A 21,303-nucleotide genomic window follows, 5' to 3' on the forward strand; every position below is an offset into this window, starting at 1 on the left:
CTATAGCCAACCTGGGTTTGATTCCAGGCAGTGCATTAATGCTTGGGTAAAAAGATTTCGTCTCACATCACTCTTGCTTCATTTGCGCATCACTTTAAACCAATGCTGTCTCATTCTCGTTTCTTTCACAAGTAGAAACCCTTTCACCCTGTCTACTCCGTCCAGCCCGCTCATGATTTTGAAAACCTTAACCAGATCTCCTGTCAGCTTTCTTCTCTCCGGGGAGAACAACTTCTTCAATCTATCCTCATGGCTTAATCTCCCCACCTTCAGTTTTCACAGGCAAGCGACAAAGTCAATGGGTACCCCCTCTGACTTCCATTCAAAACAAGATTCAGTAGTCCCATTGATGGCTCGGATTCCAATTTGCATTGGTTAATGAGGCATTTCTACCTCCAAACAGCAGCTGAGCTGTCAACCTCAGGGCCCTAATCAAAATGGCAGAAGCCCATACAATGACAGGTACAGGTTGATGAATGCAATAAGATTATTTTAATCACCCTGCTGGCTCATTCGCACTTATTGAGAGGGTGATAATCACTCTAGAGTACCATGTTCAATTCTGATCTCCTTTGCAAATATATCTCTACCTAAACTATTGTCTTTATGTTTAGTCAAGGCCGAGTGATTATAATGATGGATTAGAAATATATTCGGAAGTAGCCCTCTGTAGTTTCAAATCTTACAGTTCTTTGTAACTGTTGCTTCTAAACAAGTGCCTGTCAAGCTAATTAAGGGCTTTTGTGGTGCAATGATATTATCCATAACTCTGAACCTGGGTTCAAGTACCACCTGCTCCAGAAGTGTGTTATAACATTTCTGAACAGGATGGCTTAAAAAGATCTCTATCAGCCTAAGTGAGTGATAACTGGATAGAAAGTGAGTGATAAAATGAGACATTGCTCAAACTAGGGTTGGGTTGCCTGGAATTTAGAAGGTAAAGGGTCATTTTGGTCAAAGTGTTCATGACATTACGGAGAACTGAGAGAGTAGTGAATTGATTCAGGGGACCGGAAAATCACTAATAGCCTAAAAATTCAGGGCAGGCCGAAACGAGAGTGAAATTGGGGTGGCCCCTTCATACAAAGAAATTGGGAAAAGTTTTCCACAAACGGAAGTTGCTGTTCAGCCAATTGGGAATTATAAATCTGGATTTATAAGCAAAGGTGTTTGGAGATACAAAGCAAACGTGATTATATAAAGTGCAGTTAAGCGATGTGATTGAATGATGAAAGGGTATTGTTGGGACAGCATTTTATGAGGTTCCACAATCTCAACTGCCTCTTCTCTGCAACACATCAACCAATAGGACAGAGAGGAGCCTGCCCAGAATTTCATGCTCGGAGCAGGGTGAATTGTTTTTAGATGAGACTGAGGTGGCCCCAGGCACTCAGATGGCTGGTAGCTCTGTCATTCCAGTTACACCAAATGGGACTGGGGGTCTATGCTGGGTCTACTGGTGGCTGCAGCATGCACAGGAGCCCTGGTCCATGCTTGCACATCAGCAGCAAAGGATGCCAGAGGTACTGCAAAAGGTGGACGTTCTCCCAGCCCCTCACCACTCACCACCACCCCCTGTTTTTATTTCAAAACTATACATTTTTCATTAAAAAAAAATATTTATACATACATAGTCACAAACTCAGTTTGGTTCTGTATAGTAGAGTATCAAGGCAACAAACAAACATTGGTGTTCGACTTTATCCAAATCAACTAAAGGCATCCCTTACTTGAATAAGACTACATTTAGATGCATTTGAGACGTTGGGAGGGTCTGATTACTGAATGGACCACAATTTTGCCTCAGCAGAAAGATGTCAGACAGTGGTCTTTCCCCACTGGCCTTTGGCAGTAGCTGCCCCAAACATTAGTGTGTCCCTCAGCATTTAGTCCTGGACGTTGGAATGTGCCAGTCAGCAACACTTAGTCAAGGTCTGGAAGACCAAAAAGTCCCCCATCTAGATTAATTGTAAAATATTTGCAGGGGGAGAATTAGGCTCTTTGGTGGCTATTAATTGAGATGTTGACCCTGTCCTCAGTAACATTTTAGTAAGATTGGGACAAACTGGTGGAGAAAGGAGGGCCACATGCCCGGCTGAAGGATTTTATGCGCTCTCCCCATCTCCCCCAGCTCCTATCCCTTCAAACCTGCCAGTGGGGGAGAGTAAAATTCCACTTGTTCTCACTTTTACTCTTTCCATAGATGCTGTCAGACCCGCTGAGCTTTTGCTGCATTTTTTTTTGTTTGTTTTTAATTGGAAGCTTCAAGTCTGTTTAAATCAATAACCTACCCAGCCTTTTCCCACCTTGTATTAAACGATTATGGCAGCTGAGTCTAGTTTTATTGCTGGGTCCATTTTTGACAAGACTGCTGGACTGGCTGTTAATCCAAGTAAAACAAGTTTATTGTCAACACTCACAGGTGATAAAGTCTTTTGCACCTCCTACAGTATGAGCTCTGTACCAATTGAGCAACGACGATATCCCTTTGTTAATGATTTATTTGTGAGATTTGAGCATCCAGCTGAATTTGGAGTTGTCCACCCCAAATTCTCTTTGAACTGAACAGCATGGTCAGCCATTTCAAACAGCAGTTAGGAGTCTGCTGTGTTTCTGAGGTCAGGAGGCACATGTAGCCTGCACCATTAAGGATACCAGATTTTCTTCCATGAAATACATTAGTACATTGAGTCTTTACCACAACTGATGATGGTTTAATAGGCACTCATACTCAGACTAGCTTTGAATTCAAGATTTTGTAAGTTGAATTTAATCTCTTCCCACAAATTTGAAGCCAGACCTGAGAACATTAGCCTGGATTTAGCTCAGTGATGTAACTATTATAACACAACCAAAGCAGTAATTCAGCACCATTGTAAATAGTTATTTTAACAATCCTTGCAAATGCTTCTTAATTTTTAACATTTCTATTGCTTTGCCCTCTCATTGACATTTGAGGGCTGTTTATCGGGCTGGAGGTCTGTCACCAGTGGTGTTCCACAGGGATCAGTGCTAGGTCCATTGTTGTTTGTTATTTATACAAACAGTTTGGTTGAGAATACAGGAGGCGTGGTTAGTAAGTGTGCAGATGATCACACAATTGATGGTATAGTCAACAGTGAGGAAGATTATCTAAGATTACAAAGGGATCTTGATCAGATGGACGAATGGGCCGTGGAGTGGCAGACAGAGTTGAATTTGGATAAATGCGAGAGATTGCATTTTGTAAGATGAACAAGGGCAGGACTTACACAGTAAATGGTAGGACCCTGGGAAGTATTGCAGAACAGAGACACCTAGGGGTTCAGGTACATGGTTCATTGCAAGTTGCATCACAGGTGGACAACGCAGTAATGAAGGTTGGGGACTGCTTGCCTTCATTGCTCAGAATTGTGACCTCTACCACCCAGGAGAAAGGTGGCAAATGCATGGGGATACCAATATCCCTGCCAAGCTGCACACCATTCCTAACTTGAAACGATTCCACCTGTTCTTTGCTGTTGCTGGGTCAAAATCCTAGAACTCCCTTTCCAACAGTATGGTGTGTCTATGCCCCAGAAATCACAGTGATTCAAGAAGATAGCTCAGTGGTGTCTCTCACAAAGGCATTTGGGTATGTAATGCTGGCCTAGCCTGAAACATGGACATTCCATGATCAAATTAACAAAAAACCTAAATTTAGCTGTGTGTACTTCAAGGTCACTTATCTGTCTCAGCTCTCCCAGTGGAAGTCTTGTGATCTAATGGACAGCATCAGAGCCCCATGTAGCATCCTTAATTGGAGATTGATGCAGAGGTGGTCAATTAGGGGACTGCCTCCAGTAAGGGTGCTGAATCAGGCTGCAGCTGGTAACTGCTGGCTCAGTATCCTCCCAATCACACCCACCATTCATTCCTCAAGTGGGGAGCCCAACGTGTGTGGCAAAATTGAACAGAATATGTTTTGGGTTGGGAACATGCACCTCTTCTTGCAACTCTACTTCATGAGTCTTTCATTCTCTCATCAGAGTTATAACCTCTCAACATAGATATCAATCCAGAACACAAGGGTTTAAGCAAGATACGGGGTGCGACTTTCTTTACACAGAAAATAGTTCTTATGTGGAATGAACTTCCAGAGGATATGGTGGATATGTTTAAAAGACATTTGGATGGGTGCATGAATAAGAAATGGGCCAAGGGTGAGCAGGTGGGACTAATTTAGTTTGGGATTATGGTTGGCAAACCTATGCCCACACCTCCTCCCTCACCTCCATCCAAGGCCCCAAAGGAGCCTTCCACAACCATCAAAGTTTTACCTGCACATCCACCAATGTCATTTATTGCATCTGTTGCTCCCGATGCGGTCTCCTTTACATTGGGGAGACTGGACGCCTTCTCACAGAGCACTTTAGGGAACATCTCCAGGACACCCGCACCAATCAACCCCACTGCCCCATGGCCAGACATTTCAATCCCCCTCCCACTTTGCTGATGACATTCAAGTCCTGGGTCTCTTCCCACGCCACTCCCTCACCACCTGACGCCTGGAGGAATAAAGCCTCATCTTCCACCTCGGAGAATAAAGCCTCATCTTCCACCTCGGAACCCTTCAAACTCAGGCCATCATAGTGGACTTCACCAGTTTCCTCATTTCCCCTCCACCCACCTTATCCCAGTTCCAAACTGCCAGCTCATCACCATCCTCATGATCTGTCCTACCTGTTAATCTTCCTTCCCACCCATTCGTTCCACCCTCCTCTCTGACCTATCACCTTCATCCCCACCTCCATCCACCTATTGCATTCTTAGTTTCCTTCTCCACAGCTCCATCCCATTCCCACTTATCTCTCCACCCAGAAGCTCCCTGCCTCATTCCTGATGAAGGGCCTTTGCCCAAACCATCGATTTTCCTGCTCCTTGGATGCTTCCTGACATGCTGTGCTTTTCCAGCACCACGCTAATCTTGACTCTGATCTCCAGCATCTGCAGATCTCACTTTCGCCTGGTTGGACCGTAGGCTCTGTTTCCATGCTGTATGATTCTATGACTCTATAATTTAACGCAACCCCTCCATATGTAGAATATTATAGGTTCCTCAATGGATTCCAGCTTCAATCTGAAAACTCCTTCCACATGCTCCTGAATCTATAATAACAAGAATGTAGTCTGTCTTCAGGCCTAAGTTTGTCTTTCAACAGTTTAGCTAAATGCCTCTAAACCTTACTGTGATACTTTAACTTGAAGATGCCTTTTGGATTTTCCTTTTCTATAATGTTTATTGTTTTTTCTATGAGGTGTTCTGTAATTCAGCTCTAAACACCAAAAGGCCTCAGTTACTTCAATTATTAACCTTGTAACTTACTTCATTGACACCAGGCATCAATTATTTTTGGAAACTAAACTACAACAGACCGATCTCCAATCCATATTAACCGTCCTCAAGCAAAGGCAGCTCCAATGTCTGTCTAAACTAGATTTAAACCCAGTTACCTGTCATAAAGAGATACTTTTGTTGCAAAATATGTCACTAGCCTATATTTCATAACTGTTCAAAGCCCTTGGGCTAAGAGTGTTGCAAAATTAATTTCTTTTATATGATAAATACTTGTGTTCATCACTCTGCACACTGTCAATGCACAGGAGTGTGCTGTCCCAATCAATTTAGGTTGATTTTGTAATTCTTTGTTTCTGAAATAAGGCTTCATTTATTGGGAGCACATAGTAGGAATATGCATAGGCAAGGCTCACCAATTTTCCTCCATTAATTTCAAATCAGAAACAACAGTTGTGTAACCTAGCTAGTCACAGTGAGTGAGGCTCCAGAATGCATATTCAGAAAATCTATCGCTTAGTGTCAGGAGCAATTACTCCCTGCCTGGTGTTTTGTAGTTAGGGATGCGATAAACATCTTTCAATTCTGTTCTGATAATACATTTAATCCCTAACTTCAGAAGAACACTCCCACAGCCTTGGCGCAATAAATCCAATTCCAGTCAGGCTCTCTGAGTAAGACCACTGATATGAAGTCAATTCATCAGGAATGTCAGCTGTGGCTTCTTTCCCTGTATCTTTACTGGTGATTAACAAGCGTCTATCTGAATCCCCTCACTTCCATTTGATAACATTATTTGAAGATATAGGATCAGGGTCCACAAATATACGCTGACATCATCCAGTTTCCCACTTTTCCTTTCTATTTCCTGCCCCAACCAGGTTGTTATGTCTATGATGTGAGTTTCTTGGATAATACATAATTCAAGGCATTCAAACTAGCCAGTGCTCTTAAACCTTCTCCACAAGGAGACAGGGCAGTGCCAGGAGGCAATTCCACTGCAACTGCACTGCTGTCACCAAGCAGACATTGGTAAAATAAATTATAAAGGTAGAGATTTGTTTCCTATACTGTTATGAAACATGAACTCCTTCATCAGACATCCATGCCACATATTTCCTCATTTTCAGTTCAAACCAATGAATGGAATGGCACATCAAGAATTGCACACCACAGGCAGCCAAGCCAATCCTAACCATTTTGTTCTATGGCCTACGAAGAGACGCCACCCACCCACCCCCAAGACCGCTGGCACTCAGAGGACTGCCAGAGACCAGGCAATGGCACAGCCACAGGCAAGGACTTCACCCACATGCACAGGAAGGAGAAGGACTGACATCCAGGCACATGGGAGGCAGTGTTCCTCAATGCTCAGAGTCTGCAGCAGTGCAGTAAGTTATGTGACCATCTGCCAACCTCCATGGACAGGTTGGCATTACCATGGAGACCCTGCTCCAGTACCTTCAGGCACACAACAACACTCCAACAGTCCAGACCCTGATCCTCAGGACTGAAGGGTTGGTAACAGGGGTGCTAGGGTGCTCCACAAGGAGACAAGGTGGTGCCAGGAAGTAGCCAGCCAGGGGAGGTACCACTCTCACCACCTTCAGAGCTCTCCCCTCAGGAGATTACCAATATGGAGGAGAAAGTGAGGTCTGCAGATGCTGGAGATCAGAGCTGGAAATGTGTTGCTGGAAAAGCGCAGAAGGTCAGGCAGCATCCAGGGAACAGGAGAATCGACGTTTCGGGCATAAGCATCTTCCTGAAGAAGGGCTTATGCCCGAAACGTCGATTCTCCTGTTCCCTGGATGCTGCCTGACCTTCTGCGCTTTTCCAGCAACACATTTCCAGATTACCAATATGGCCAGGCATTGGGCCTCCTCCAACCCTTGGGGGGGTTGTACCCATGGAGGGCTCACTTGCCTCAGGCACAAAGACCCTCAGCCTGCCTGGGCCATTTGGACGCGAATGCCTCCGGAGATCCCCAACCAGACTTCCAGGGCCAAAGACCCCCACTGCCAATCAGGCTCCCTCCAGCCTGGCTTCAGAACCAAAGAGTATGAACAGACATGCTGGGCGGGAGAGGAAGAACAAAACTTATTGAGAGTACTTTGGTATGATAGATGACAATGGGTGCATTATGGGACAATGGGTACACTATTTGTGATGTGTGTAATGCTGTTTCCCTTTAAAGGATCTCCTTTCACCCTTATAGGTTTCAGTTTAAACTTCTCTTCCCTGAATCCCCACCATTGCCCAGCTCCCAACCCAACCTCTTTACCTGCTACCTTTCCCACCCAACCGCTGGTGTTAGAGGTGGTCCGTACCAGGGCTGGTCACATACTGCTCCCTCAATAGGTGCTTCTGAGCGCAGATAAACCACAGACACCCCATCCTCCAGCATGACCCCATCCTCATCTCACCATGTCCTCTCCTATCCCTTTACAGATACTGTTACTTCCCTCTACAATCATCATTCCCCTGTGCCCTGACTTCCAAAGAATCGGTTATCAAGACTTCCTCCCATGGTAGCAGCATCTCCGCCCCCACCTTATTCCCTGAGGAGGTGTGGCGATGCAGAAGGATTTGGACAGGTTAGAAGAGTGGGCAAAGAAGTGGCAGATGGAGTACAACGTGGGAAAATGTGAGGTCATGCACTTTGCTAGGAAGAATAGAGGCATGGACAATTTTCTAAATGGGGAGAAAATTCAGTGGTCTGAAGTGGAAAGAGACTTGGGAGTTCTAGTCCAAGATTCTCTCTAAGATACACTTTCAGGTTCAATCAGTGGTTAGGAAATCAATAGCAATGATGGCATTTATTTGCAGATGAACATAAAAGCAGGGATCTACTTCTGAGACTCTATAAGGCTCTGGTCAGACCACATTTAGAGTATTGTGAGCAGTTTTGGGCCCCATATCTCAGGAAGGATGCATTGGCCCTGGAGCAGGTTAAGAGGAGAATCACGAGAATGGTCCCAGGAATGAAAAGCTTAACATATGAGGAATGTTTGAGGACTCTGGGTCGGTACTCAATGGAGTTTAGAAGGATGAGGGGAGATCTAACTGAAACTTACAGAATACAGAATGGCCTGGACAGAGTAGATGTTGTAAAGATACCGAAAGCACAGCCTTAGAGTAAAGGGAAAACCTTTCAGAACGGAGAGAAAGCAAAACTTTTTTCAGCGAGAGAGTGGTGAATGTTTGGAATGCATTGCCACAGAAGCCTGTGGATGCTAGGTCATTGAGTACATTTAAGACTGAGATAGATAGGTTCTTGCGTATCAAGAAGATAAGGGTTACGGGGAGAAAGTGGGAGAATGGGGTTGAGAAACTTATCAGCCATGATTGAATGATGGAACAGATTCAATGGGCTGAATCGCCTAATTTCTGCTCCTATGTCTTTTGGTCTATTGGTCTAACGCTTTTTCCCTTAGATTCTATGGACAAGACCGAGAGACTGACTGTGACCGGATTGCAAAGACACTAGCCCCTTGACTGGGAACGGGTCTGACTGGGTGTCTGACCTTGGCCAACTCCCTGGAATGGTATCAGAGGCTGCTGTTGACTTGCTGCCCCAGGAGCCCTGGACTAATGGCTAATTCCTTCAGTGAGGACAGAGACAGAGCTGCCTGCTTGCTGCACATGCAGTGTGGGATTACTGTGTAAACTGCTGGAACATGCTGATTGGGTACATTGCTGTACTGCAAGATCTCTGCCCCTCTGACTGACCAACAAGGCAAGCTGCCTGGCTGCGTGATTATGCTAGTTGACAAGGCAAGCCAAGGCATGGATGCTATGAATGTGCAAGTAGGTGCTAAGTAAGTGAGCACTGACAGAACAAGCGAACAGCTCTTAGGTGGGTCTGTGTGTCTTTGATGGGCTGAACGGCCTGCTTTCAAACTGTGGGGATTCTATGCATACAGAGGGTCCTTGCAGCCAACAGTGAATTGATGTCACCAGGTATCCATGCTGATTTCCATGTTAAGATTTCTCAATGTCTTGTTTGTTTCATACACATTTACTGAGCAATAACCCACCCTCATTGATAACTTGCTCCTGCATAATGAGAAAGCCACCGCATTTTGTCAAAAGAGCAAAAGATGGCCCGAGACGCAACTAATTTTAAGGTAGGTCTCATGGGACTTCTTACCTGATTCTGCCTCAGACCTTGCCATGGTCCATATCATTTAGACCTGATTCCAGCCAAGGATTGTGTTTGTTTCACTGTAACTCTTCAAAAAGTACTCAGTTGGTAGTAAGGGATTTTGGGATTTCCCAAGACCACGGTGGCAGTGGGCGGCACGGTGGCACAGTGGTCAGCACTGCTGCCTCACAGCACCAGAGACCTGGGTTCAATTCCCGCCTCAGGCAACTGTGTGGAGTTTGCACATTCACCCCGTGTCTGCGTGGGTTTCCTCCGGGTGCTCCGGTTTCCTCCCACAATCCAAAAAAAATGTGCAGGTTAGGTGAATTGGCCATGCTAAATTGCCTGTAGTGTTAGGTGAAGAGATAAATATAGGGGAATGGGTCTGGGTGGGTTGCTCTTCAGAAGGTCGGTGTGGACTTGTTGGGCCGAAGGGCCTGTTTCCACACTGTAAGTAAGTCATCTAAAAGAAATGTGGGTCATTTCTTTGACTCTGCAGGAAATCTCTGTTCCCACATTGATTATGTTCTCAACGCTGCTACACATTGTGAAATTGTCAGCCGGGCAAACAAAATGAAAAGCTTCTCCCTGTGGGAAAACAAATTGCATCCAGACACTAAAAAGTTTTTTTGGAAATAATCAAAAACAGGTTGCCTGCTGAGAGCTACTGTCGTCAGTTGTGGATGTCAAGTCGATGTATATCAATGAAAAGTCCTTGAAGAGAAAGTGGAGATGCAGGATCCCAGCAGGCAGTTGCTTTTCACTCCATCATTATATACAGGGTTTATTTCTGCTAAAAGTTGTCCCTTCCTTTGCCTCTCCTCCATGCAAACAATTCCTCTTCTGACCAACTCTAATTTTCATAAACCGATATCACTACATCACAGCCACCATCATTCCTCCTCTCATCAAAACAAAAGGTGGAGAAGTGGGTGGAATGCACTGCTAGCAGTGGGAGTAGAGTCAGACCCATTGAGGATATTTAAGTGACTCTTGGGTAGGACGATAGTAAAATGAAGGGTATGCAGGTTAGTTTGATGTCAGAGTAGGATAAAAGGTCAGTACAACATTGAGGGCCGAAGGGCCTGTACTGTGCTGCACTGTTCTATGTTCTATATTAGGGGCAAGAACTGCATTTTTCTCTATCACGCTTTGGTAGTTGATTTTTATTTGGGATAGAGAGGCCATGTTATTTTGATGGTCTTTAAGGATCATTGTAACATTGTTGTGGCTCACAGTCGCCTCACATTTATTGATCAGTTGACATGTAAGAGCTGGTTCCGATGTATAAGTTAAGAACCATCTACTTTCATATTGTTCTGAAGTGTACACTGCTTGAAGAAATTGACTTAAATTTCAATCACTCTCAGAGCAGTTTTAGTTTGTTTCAATTTCTCTGTCAGTAAATATACTTCCTGATGTGAAGGTGATATCCACAGGACTGGGAGAAGTTTTAGTCTACAATGATTGTTTTTTCACTCTAATCAGGGCTGGGATGCTCATTGGCTTCAGGTTAAACAGGAAGAAGTCCTGACTCCCTCCAAGTTAACTATCTCTTAGAGATGATTACACATAAGAGTTCCAGGAACTCAAATTTCAGAAATCTTGCTGACTTGAAGAACATGTGGGAAATTGTTAAGTGCTGCTTAATGCTAACAAATGCTATTATGTCCATCATTTGTCTATCTGCATCTTTAAGGGTTGTACCTCCATTATCACTAGCTTGCTATTTATCAATTATCACAGTTGTCTGATATGACCTCACTTGCAGTGAAAAATCGAGGTGTAACCCAGAAGAACTTGCATCGTCAAGTGCAGAGAACAGAACATTGCAAGGTTGAAAGAAAAAAAATCACACAACACAAGTTTATAATCTAACAGGTTTATTTGGAAGCACTAGCTTTCAGAGCACTGCTCCTTCACCACCTGATGAAGGAGCAGCGCTCCAAAAGCTATTATTTCCAAATAAATCTGTTGGACTATAGCCTGGTGTTGTGTGATTTTTAACTTTGTCCAACCCAGTTCAACACTGGCTTCTCCACACCAAGTCAAAAGCCGTTAGCATCTGAAGTAATTGGATTAAAACTGCCTTGTTAAAGAATCCACAGAATTAGTGAGTGATCATCACGACAAAGGTTTCTGATCTTTCAAATGATGATGACACATTGTGTGAATTACTATAATTAGACACAGCATTCATTGCTACTGAGTCAGAAGACAATACAGTCAATCGCCATTCTGGAGACATAAACATACTATCTAAGTTGGCACTGCAGTGCCATACTAAGGAAGAGATGCACTATTCAATGTGTTGTTTTTGGACTGTTAAACTAAAACAAAGGTTGACAAAAAAATCCTATTTTTTGAAGTGAGCAGGAGAACCCTCTTCAGTGTCCTGGTCAACATTTATCTGGTAAAGCATAGCAGATCTGACAGCATCCGAGGAGCAGGAGAATTGACGTTTATGCCCAAAACGTCTATTTTCCTGTTCCTCAGATGCTGCCTGACCTGCTGTGATTTTCCAGCATCACACTCTCAACTCTGATCTCCAGCATCTGCAGTCCTCATTTTCTCCAACATTTAACTGGTCAACATTGCAGATACATTTGATTTTGTTCAAAAGGCACGCAATCAATGTGACATTTTGTAAATTCCTACTTTGGAAATGGAGCCGGTCTAACTCAAGACTGGAATACATACAGTCTGTAACCTCACACCTTTAATACATTGTCTGAGCTGAGATGTCACCTTTTCTTATAAAACCTTAAGTTATCTCGGGAATGTGACTTGAAAGAAGTTCTGGGATTTACATATTAATGAATCAAAACCTGCAACCCATTCTAAAAGATGAAAGACTTAACAGCAATTTAGGTTTGTTCAATATATCGCATCAGTTGTATGACACTTTGATCTTTTACTATTAATTATGTGCCTTATGATCCTGCCTCTATAGCTACCTGACAAAGGAGCAGCACTCTGGAAACTTGTAATTCCAAATAAATCTGTTGGATGTAACCTGGTGTTGTGTGATTTTTAACTTTGTTCACCCCAGTCCAACACTGGCACCTCCACATCATGTATCTCATTGTCCTTTATGCATACTGTTCACTGTCTAGCTCCAAGGAAGAAAGAATAGTCTTTGGTGCCTGAAGTGAATATCAAGAGCTTGATTTTACTGATAAGAAATTGTATGTTTTGCTGAAATCTGCTGCTTATTGTATTCAAACAACAGCAAGGTGACAAAAAGTAGTTAATTGTGAAACGTTTTGGAATGTTGTAAATGTCAAGATTTTTTTCTTAAGTCAAGATTTGCCTAATATACTTTGACGGTAGAAAAACTGAAAGAACTATAATTCAGAAACAAAAAACAGATTGCAGCAGATCTGGCAGCCCCTGTGGAGAGAAATCAGGGTTAACATTTCAGGTCCAGTGAGCCTTCCTCAGAACTGACAGTAACTAGGAAAGTGTTGGTTTTTATGCAGAAGATCGAGTTAGGGAGAGGGGGTAATGGTTAAATGATAGAAGAAAGAAAGTTTCCTCAAGGTGGGCATGCCAAAACGAGATGAAGTAGTGAGTTAAATACGAAATAAAAGTCAAAAAATTGCAGATACTGTGGATAATAGACTTTTTAATTATGATATTAATTTTAAGACAGGAAACAATAGAACAGGCATTAGCACAAGTGTTTATAAGGTACAAAGTGAGGTGAAGCACTAAGTGTAAATTGAAAAAAGAAATTATCAGTAGCCTAAGCACATAATTATGTGAGAGTAGAATATTGTAGAGGTCTGAGAGACATGGGCTGTAATGAGATTTGAGGCAGAATCATGTGAGCAGACCGACCACATCACAAATATATTGTCCCATCTTGTATGCTTTTGATAAGTAGTGAGGCAAATTTCTCACTAGGCAACGGCAAGTGGCCAAGGAAGTAAGATACTCTCTCAACGTCTGTCCCCTCCCTCCACTCCAATGGGACTGTCTGTTCTTTCCCCTCTGGTAGTTAGACACATCGTTGTTCTGCCATTCTCACATTCCGATCACTTAATCTTATAACTTGATGTGGAGGTGCTGATGTTGGACTGGGATGGACAAAGTTCAAAGTCACACAACACCAAGTATAGTCCAAATAAACCTCGAAGCTTGTACTTTCAAAAACACCGGTTGGACTATAACCTGGTGCTGTGTGATTTTTAACTTAATCTGAACTATCAACATCCTTCCTCCCCCAGCACTCCAACACCCTCCCTCTCTGTCCAACTACTGCATAAATGCCGACCTCTCCGCACCTCACTTCAACTCTGATGATGAGTCATCAAGCAACATGAGCCTGCTGTCTCTCCCTGAATGCTGCCTTGCCCGCTGTGATCTCCAGCATTTTTGTTTTCAGTTCAGATTCTAGTATATGCAATAATTTGCTCCTAACTGAGGAAGTAAGGTTGTTGCTTATTAAAGGACCAACTCGTTTCATTCATATTCTGCTTCCTGTCTCACCAAACTCGCCAAACAAGCTAGATGTTGACAAAACTTGATATGGAAACCAGAGTGAATACCTAGCGACTCCAGCTCACTGTTTGCTCCAGTGGACCTCCATGTTGGTCACTGGACACCAACATCTCAGGGCGTGTTCCATGGTTACCAGCCACATTCAACCCAGATCCAAGGATTTTAGCATTTGATACATAGGAATATCTAAGAATTCTCAATCTAATTCACTTCCAGGATGATTCTGCACCTGGATGCTGTACTTTAGGCTACATCGGTAACTCTCATTGTAATACTGAAGCAAGGCCAGTATATCCGAAACACTTTCCCAGCTCTTGGACTGGGCCAGGCTGCATCTCCAGGCTCTCCACTCATCGTCAAATCACTGATTCACTCTTCACCTACCTGGACACTTACTTGCATTGGCCTCCTTACCTTTATGTGTGTTAACCCCCTCAGCCAGAGATACCAGGCTTATATGACTTCTGTCTAAACAAACTGTTTAATCCTGACACAAGAAAGGTAGAAGTGATTTTCAAGAAGCATTTTTTGAATGAGAAATGTCAGCTATGAGGATAGGTTGAAGAGGTTGGGACTTTTCTCCTTGACGAAAAGGTGTTTTGATTTTCAAAATCATGAGCAGGTTGGATAGAATAGTTGGGAAGAAGATGTTCCATCTTGTGAAAGGAACGAGCACGAGAGGGCATGGACTTAAAGTGACGTGCAAAAGAAAGAATGGTGAAATGAGAAAACCGTTTTGATACAGTGAATAGTTAGGGTATGGAATTCACTGCCTTCAAATGTGGTGTAGGCAGGGTCAGTTTAAGCTTTCATAAGGGCATTGGATGATTATTTGGATAAAAGTAGCATACAAATGTATGAGGACAAAGTGGGAGATTATCACGAGGTAATGATGAGGAGAAATTTCTTCACTCAGAGATTGGTGAGCCTGTGGAATTCATTGTCACAGAAAACAGTTCAAGCTAAAACATTGAATGCTTTCAAGAAAGAGATAGATATAGTTCTTAGGGATAAAGGGATCAAAGAGTATGGAGAAAAAGCACGAACTGGAGATGAGTTGGATGATCAGTTATGATTGTATTGGATGGCAAAGCAGGGCTAGGCAGACTGAATGGCCTATTCCAATTTTGTATCTTTCTGTTTCTGTGATGCTTGGGTGCCACCCTCTGCACCGTAACAACTCTGAGAAAGGCAGGAAGCTTGTCAAAGTAGCCAGCAAGTACCAGTCTAGTCAACAGAGACAGGCTTCACTCAGGGACTGCAAATCAAGGGCAGCCTCTGATACCAGTCCGTGGGCTTGGATATGGTCAGTCAGCTAATTAGGACAGTGAGAGTCAGGAGGCCCTATTCACAAAGGGAGTAGAACCAAAGGTTGGGCATCCTATCACTCATCCTAACTCTTCCTGTCCTTCCTGTCATTCTTCCTGTCCTATGTTTATCCCCTTCAATGAGAGTGAGGCAGTTATTAAGGGAAATGAAAGTTAGGAGTTAGTTTTGATACAGGCAGAGAGCTGTCCCAAGTGTGTGAATATACAATGTAGAGGGCTGTGTCAGAGATCGGACTGGGTGTGAACAAGTGAGGAAGAATCTTTTTTTGAATTCATTTATAGGACATGGGTGTCATTGGCTAGGGCAGCATTTATCACCCTGAGGGTTGTGAAGAGTCAACAATGCATCTGGAGTCATATGTAGGCCAGAACAGGTAAGGATGGCAGTTTCCTTCTCTCAGGGACCTTGGTGAATCAGATTTTGTTTTTGTCAATCAACAATAGGTTCATGGTCACCATGAGATTCTGAATTCCAGATTATTTTTAATCAGATTCAAATTCCACCATGGTCCATCTTAGAATGGTCCCAAGAACCATGGTCCCTAGAACATTACATGGGTCTCTGGATTAACAGTCCAGCAATAATACCACTGGGCCCTGAGAGAAGGTAATTGATGGAGACAATATTGACAGTGGTGCAGCATGAGCCTTAGTAGGAGGTGGGTACAGTAGCAGTAGCAAAGGTGGACTGAATGTGAGGCATTGGATTGAAGATGGAGTGTCATTGACCCTTTTTCCTACAGTGCTGGGCATTCCTCCAAACGCTAAGACTGTAAAGACACGTGTGGCAACCTTAGCCCTTACTAGCATGATCTGGTTTTGTGTCCTTCATTGCTGGTCAGGAGGGAGGAGGAAGTGCCACCTATTCACCACCCCATCCAGCAGGGCGTCAAGGTCTCTGCCCACAAAGATGTATGCCAATTTCCCCCCAGTCCACCACACCTGAGACAAATGACAGGGACTGTCCTGACAACAAAAAAGCATCCAACAATGGCGATAATAAGCTGGGATAGCCTGGCAATGCCACAGCAGGAGAGTTGATGAGGTCATACAAGAAAGAACAACAGTATGAAAGGTGCAGAAACATTGCAGTTTCTAAGAGTAAAGACTGAAATCAACATTGCTAATTCAGTGGGCGGTAAGGGGGAGGAATAGGAGGTTGCTATTAAGCTGCTAAGCATGGATTTCTCGGCCAACATATTTGCCTCCTCAGTACCTAATGTTAGCATCCACGTGTCATTGTGAGAGAAACAAGGAGGACTGAAATTTGTTTGGATTCTAGATGTGTTCAGGTGATGGGCAGGGGAAGAGTGAGCAGGATAGAAAAGGCAAATAAATCAATTTACATAACTCCTAAGCTTTCTAATATTCTCTTCCTATATCCAGATCAATTTTAAACAATATCACAGAGTATTTGTGGGCCACACAACTGTAATGGACACCATCTAGTCCAGTCTATCAGAACCATTGAAACCATCTAGTTGGGTCTATCAGAACCTTGGAAACTATCTAGTCTTGTCTATCAGAACTGTGGTAACTGTCCAGTCCAGTCTATCAGAACCATGGAAACCATCTAGTCTGGTTTATCAGAACCATGGTAACCATCTAATCTGGTCTATCAGAACTACACAGACATGACACTCCTCCACAGGGGCCACCCAATCATGATCAGGAAATCTGCTCACTTCTTCCACTTTCTGGACCCAGGAGGCTGATACGAATGATAGTGCTTTACCTCCCACTCTGATTGAGACTGGTTAACTCAACACAGACCAGACATAAATATTTTGGAAATGTTGGTCCTCAGGACTTCACTCCAAGTTGAAACTCTCTGAAACCTTTAAGGGACTGTGAAACTTGGTAACTTGACCCTTCTAGTTGACAGAAACATTTAAAAAATGGGAGAAATTTTACTGGGAGTCTGACAGGCAAATTGTTGCTTCTCCTTGGACACTCCAACAGCTCTGGTTCTACATTTAATAGTTAAGTTTGCACTAAAGCATCCAGATAGAAGATCTGAAATTCTGACTTCAAAGTGCAGTGAACATGACATCTCATTAGAGACTTGTAATGAACTAACAATTGAACTAATCTAAAATGAACATTTTTCTGGAAGAGACATAATTAAACTTAATTATGAATCTACAAATGTTCTATTTTAATCCATTATCATTGCATAGAATCTCCCACACTATCTGGCTCAGTTATTCACACATAAAACTGGGGATTATGGGGGATAGTTCAGCAATGGTGGGGAAAGGCAGCTCAATTTAACTATTCACTTACTGGATATACTGGCTGGGCCAGACTTTACTGCCCATCTCTTGTTGCCCTTGAAAAGGTAATGCTGGGCAACCTTCTGGAACTGCTGCCATCCATGTGCTGTGGGTTGACACATAATGTCATTAGGGAGGGAGTTCCGGATTTTGACCCAGTCACAGTGAAGAAATAGTGATATATTTTCAAGTCAGAGTGGAAAGCGGCTTGGAGGGGAACTTTCATGTAGTGGTATCTCTGTTGTCCTTCTAAATGGCAGAGATTGTGGGTTTGGAAGGTACTATCTGAGGATTGTTGGTGAATTTTTACAGTGCACTTTGTAAATGATATGAACTGTTGACGTACTACTAATCAAGCCAGCTGCTTTGTCCAGGATCATGTCAAGCATCTGAAGCTGCCCCGATCCAAACAAGTGAGGAGTATTGGTGCACAGCCTTTGGGGAATCAGGAAATGAGTTAATCGCTGCAGTATTCACAGCCTTGTGGAGGTGCTCTTCTAGCCACTATACCTATATAGAGTCTTAGAGATGTACAGCATGGAAACAGACCCTTCGGTCCAACTCGTCCATGCCGACTAGATATCCCAACCCAATCTAGTCCCATTTGCCAGCACCTGGCCCATGACCCTTCCTATTCATTTACCCATCCAGATGCCTTTTAAATGTCGCAATTGTACCAGCCTCCACCACTTCTTCTGACAGCTTATTCCATACACGCACCACCATCTGAGTGAAAAGGTTGCCCCTTAGGTCTCTTTTATTTCTTTCCCCTCTTACCCTTTCATTCTGGACTCCCTCACCCCAGGGAAAAGACTTTGTCTCTTTATCCTATCCATGCCCCTCATGATTTTATATACCTCTATAAGGTCACCCATCAGCTTCCAACATTCCAGGGAAAACAACCCCAGCCTATTCAACCTCTCCCTGTAGCTCAAATCCTCCAACTCAAGCAACATCCTTGTAAATCTTTTCTGAACCCTTTCAAGATTCACAATATCTTTCCGATAGGAAGGAGACCAGAATTGCATGCAATATTCCAACAGTGGCCTAACCAATGTCCTGTACAGCTGCAACATGACCTTCCAACTCCTGTACTCAATACTCTGACCAATAAAGGAAAGCATACCAAATGCCTTCTTCACTATCTTATCTACTTGTGACTCCACATTCAAGGGGCTATGAACCTGCACTTCAAGCTCTCTTTGTTCAGCAACACTCCCTAGGACCTTACCATTAAGTGTATAAGTCCTGCTAAGATTTGCTTTCCCAAAATTATGGCTAGTCCAATTCAGTTTCTGATCCTTGGTAAACTCAGGATGTTGAGAGTGATGGCAATGCTATTGAATGGCAAGGGACAATAGAATTTCTCTAGTTGGGGGTGGTCATTGACCAGTATTTATGTCTATGAATATCACACCGGTATGTCAATCTAACACCTACAGCATGTGTCAGAAGATTTGATCCAGAACAGTCCAGGGAGTGAGGTAATGGCCAGCCTTAAAGGGAGAGGCCCAACAGTCAAGGAGCTGCAAACACTATGGTCGAGGGTTTCCTCCATCATGTCCAAGAGCTGTGTGTTGAAGGCAGTCAGAGGTTGTGGCAGAAACAGTCCTAGAGATCCATTCATTGTTTGTTGACGGGTGCAAAAGGGCAGTAGGGCTAGGGCGGTCACGGCCAAAAGGAGTAGGGTAGTCAAGGCTGAGGGGGTAAAGCGGGGCATGGGTAGAGGTGGGAACAAAGTTGGGGATATGGGGATTTCAAGGTGCATGGAGAGCATGCATAACAGCATTGGAGGGCATGGTAAACTACAAGAGGTGAGGTAACTGTCAATACTACTGTGGCCTCCATACAGCGAGCAGAATAGGCATCATTAAGGTGTAATGTCAGGGCTCAGGGCATAGTGAGGACAGTTGGAAGAAATTTTAATTTGATGATCTTCATATGGAAATGGGTTGTCAGGTTAGTCCGAAATAAAAAGGGACATGGAGTCTCTGGAGGGGTATTTGGCAGCCTATGGAAACCTGGTGTTCTTCATGTCCAATACAATCTGGATTCTCTGCCAACACTTGCCATTCTCTAGATGTGGAATGCATCTTGAAAATGTCTGGGACAATGCCCAGGATGGGCAGAGCCAGTGTTCAAAGGGACAAAGATGTGGAGCATGCATTGACAAATTCCAGCAACGTTTCATTTAATAATGGCTTTGCCCGTCTGCATTGCAAACAGAGTGAATGTTTTTAGGCATTTAATGCTGGTCAAAGGCAGATTACATCAGGCCTATGATGCTTGTAAATCAAACATTGCTGAAGGTATCAGCAATGATTTAATAGGAGGTGAAAAAGTCATGATCGTATCAAATAGCAGAGGAGACCTGAGGGAATGAGTTGTCTATTCCTGCTCCTGGTTCTTATGTTCTATTCAATGCTGGCCCATCATTGTGAAGCTTCCAAAAGGTGCTGTAGGTGGCGGGGAACATCGCTACATCATATGTCATGTCAATATGATGACTGACAGTACTACATTCAAAAATATCCATGGTTAATGTGAGTCTGGGATGGAAAGGAACTCAAAGCACATCAGGAACTCTCTTTTGAACATAATGTGTTGGTGACTCAGTCAGTGTGGCACTAAGGTGGTAGACATGCTGCAACCAAGGACCATGGTTGAGTAGACCATAGAGTTCTGCTGCTTGGACCAGTCTGCTGCTGGAGGCCTCCAGTAGAGTCAAGAGAAGGTGTCCAGCTGCATTATCCTGGCTTACTGTGTGCTCTGCATAAATAGAGCAGGCAATAAGGCAATATGATAGATGCTGAGGAGCTGGGGCAACAACAGAAGTCTTCTGACTCCAAAGGACGACATGTATATAGGGGAAGAGGTAGCTCTCCTAATCGGTAACAGAACTCAGATGTATCAGGCTGTCCAGACCAGAAAGAACCTGATTAACACCCAGTTCTGGGTGATGAGAGCTGGGTGCAGCAGACCATCATGGAATGTATAATAGTTGTTGGTCACCATACTAGCATTTAGTTTACATTATGGCAGGGAACCACTGGTCTTGTTTGTGTTTGCTCATGGGACTGCAAATTCAACTTCATGTTTGGAATTGTCTGATTGTTTGGCTGAATGTGATGTTTCCCTATTGGACAATGACAAGATGTGGGTATTGGGTATTGGGGGCAGAGCAGCAGTGACTCAGAGAAGATGTTTAGACAGGATGTGGCTAAGAATAGGTAAGGTGGTTAGAAAGTGACTAAGGTGAGACAGTGGGGTTATATGAGGACTGGAATGTTTGACTCATGGCTATGAGCAGTGTGGTTTTGTGGCTATCACAATGGTGGATTGCCAATACTTGGCCAGATTGACGTTGGGCTTTTAAAAACGGTACAGGCACAAGGAAGCTGGTCTTTTACAGATATCCAGTGAGTGGTGAGCTGTCTGGGGACAATAGATAAGGCAAGATGGGGCTAAAAATCAAAAGACAGAGTCTTGACAGGACAGGATAGGTAATTAATAAGGTGCATTTGGTAAAATATGGTAAAGAATCTGACAATGCCTTGCAGTGGGTAACTCTCCAAAAAACACTCACACATAGTCAACAAAAGTAATATTTAGCCCATTGTTTTCCTGTAAGTCTTTTTCCCCTTTTCCTTGTGTCTTCGCTTAGATATCCTGAACTGCTCAAAGACAAATAGTGAGCTTTTGCCAACTCCAACAATAAATGTGTTGTCAATGTAA

Source organism: Chiloscyllium plagiosum, chromosome 34 (genome assembly GCF_004010195.1).
Source record: "Chiloscyllium plagiosum isolate BGI_BamShark_2017 chromosome 34, ASM401019v2, whole genome shotgun sequence".
Classification (NCBI taxonomy): domain Eukaryota; kingdom Metazoa; phylum Chordata; class Chondrichthyes; order Orectolobiformes; family Hemiscylliidae; genus Chiloscyllium; species Chiloscyllium plagiosum.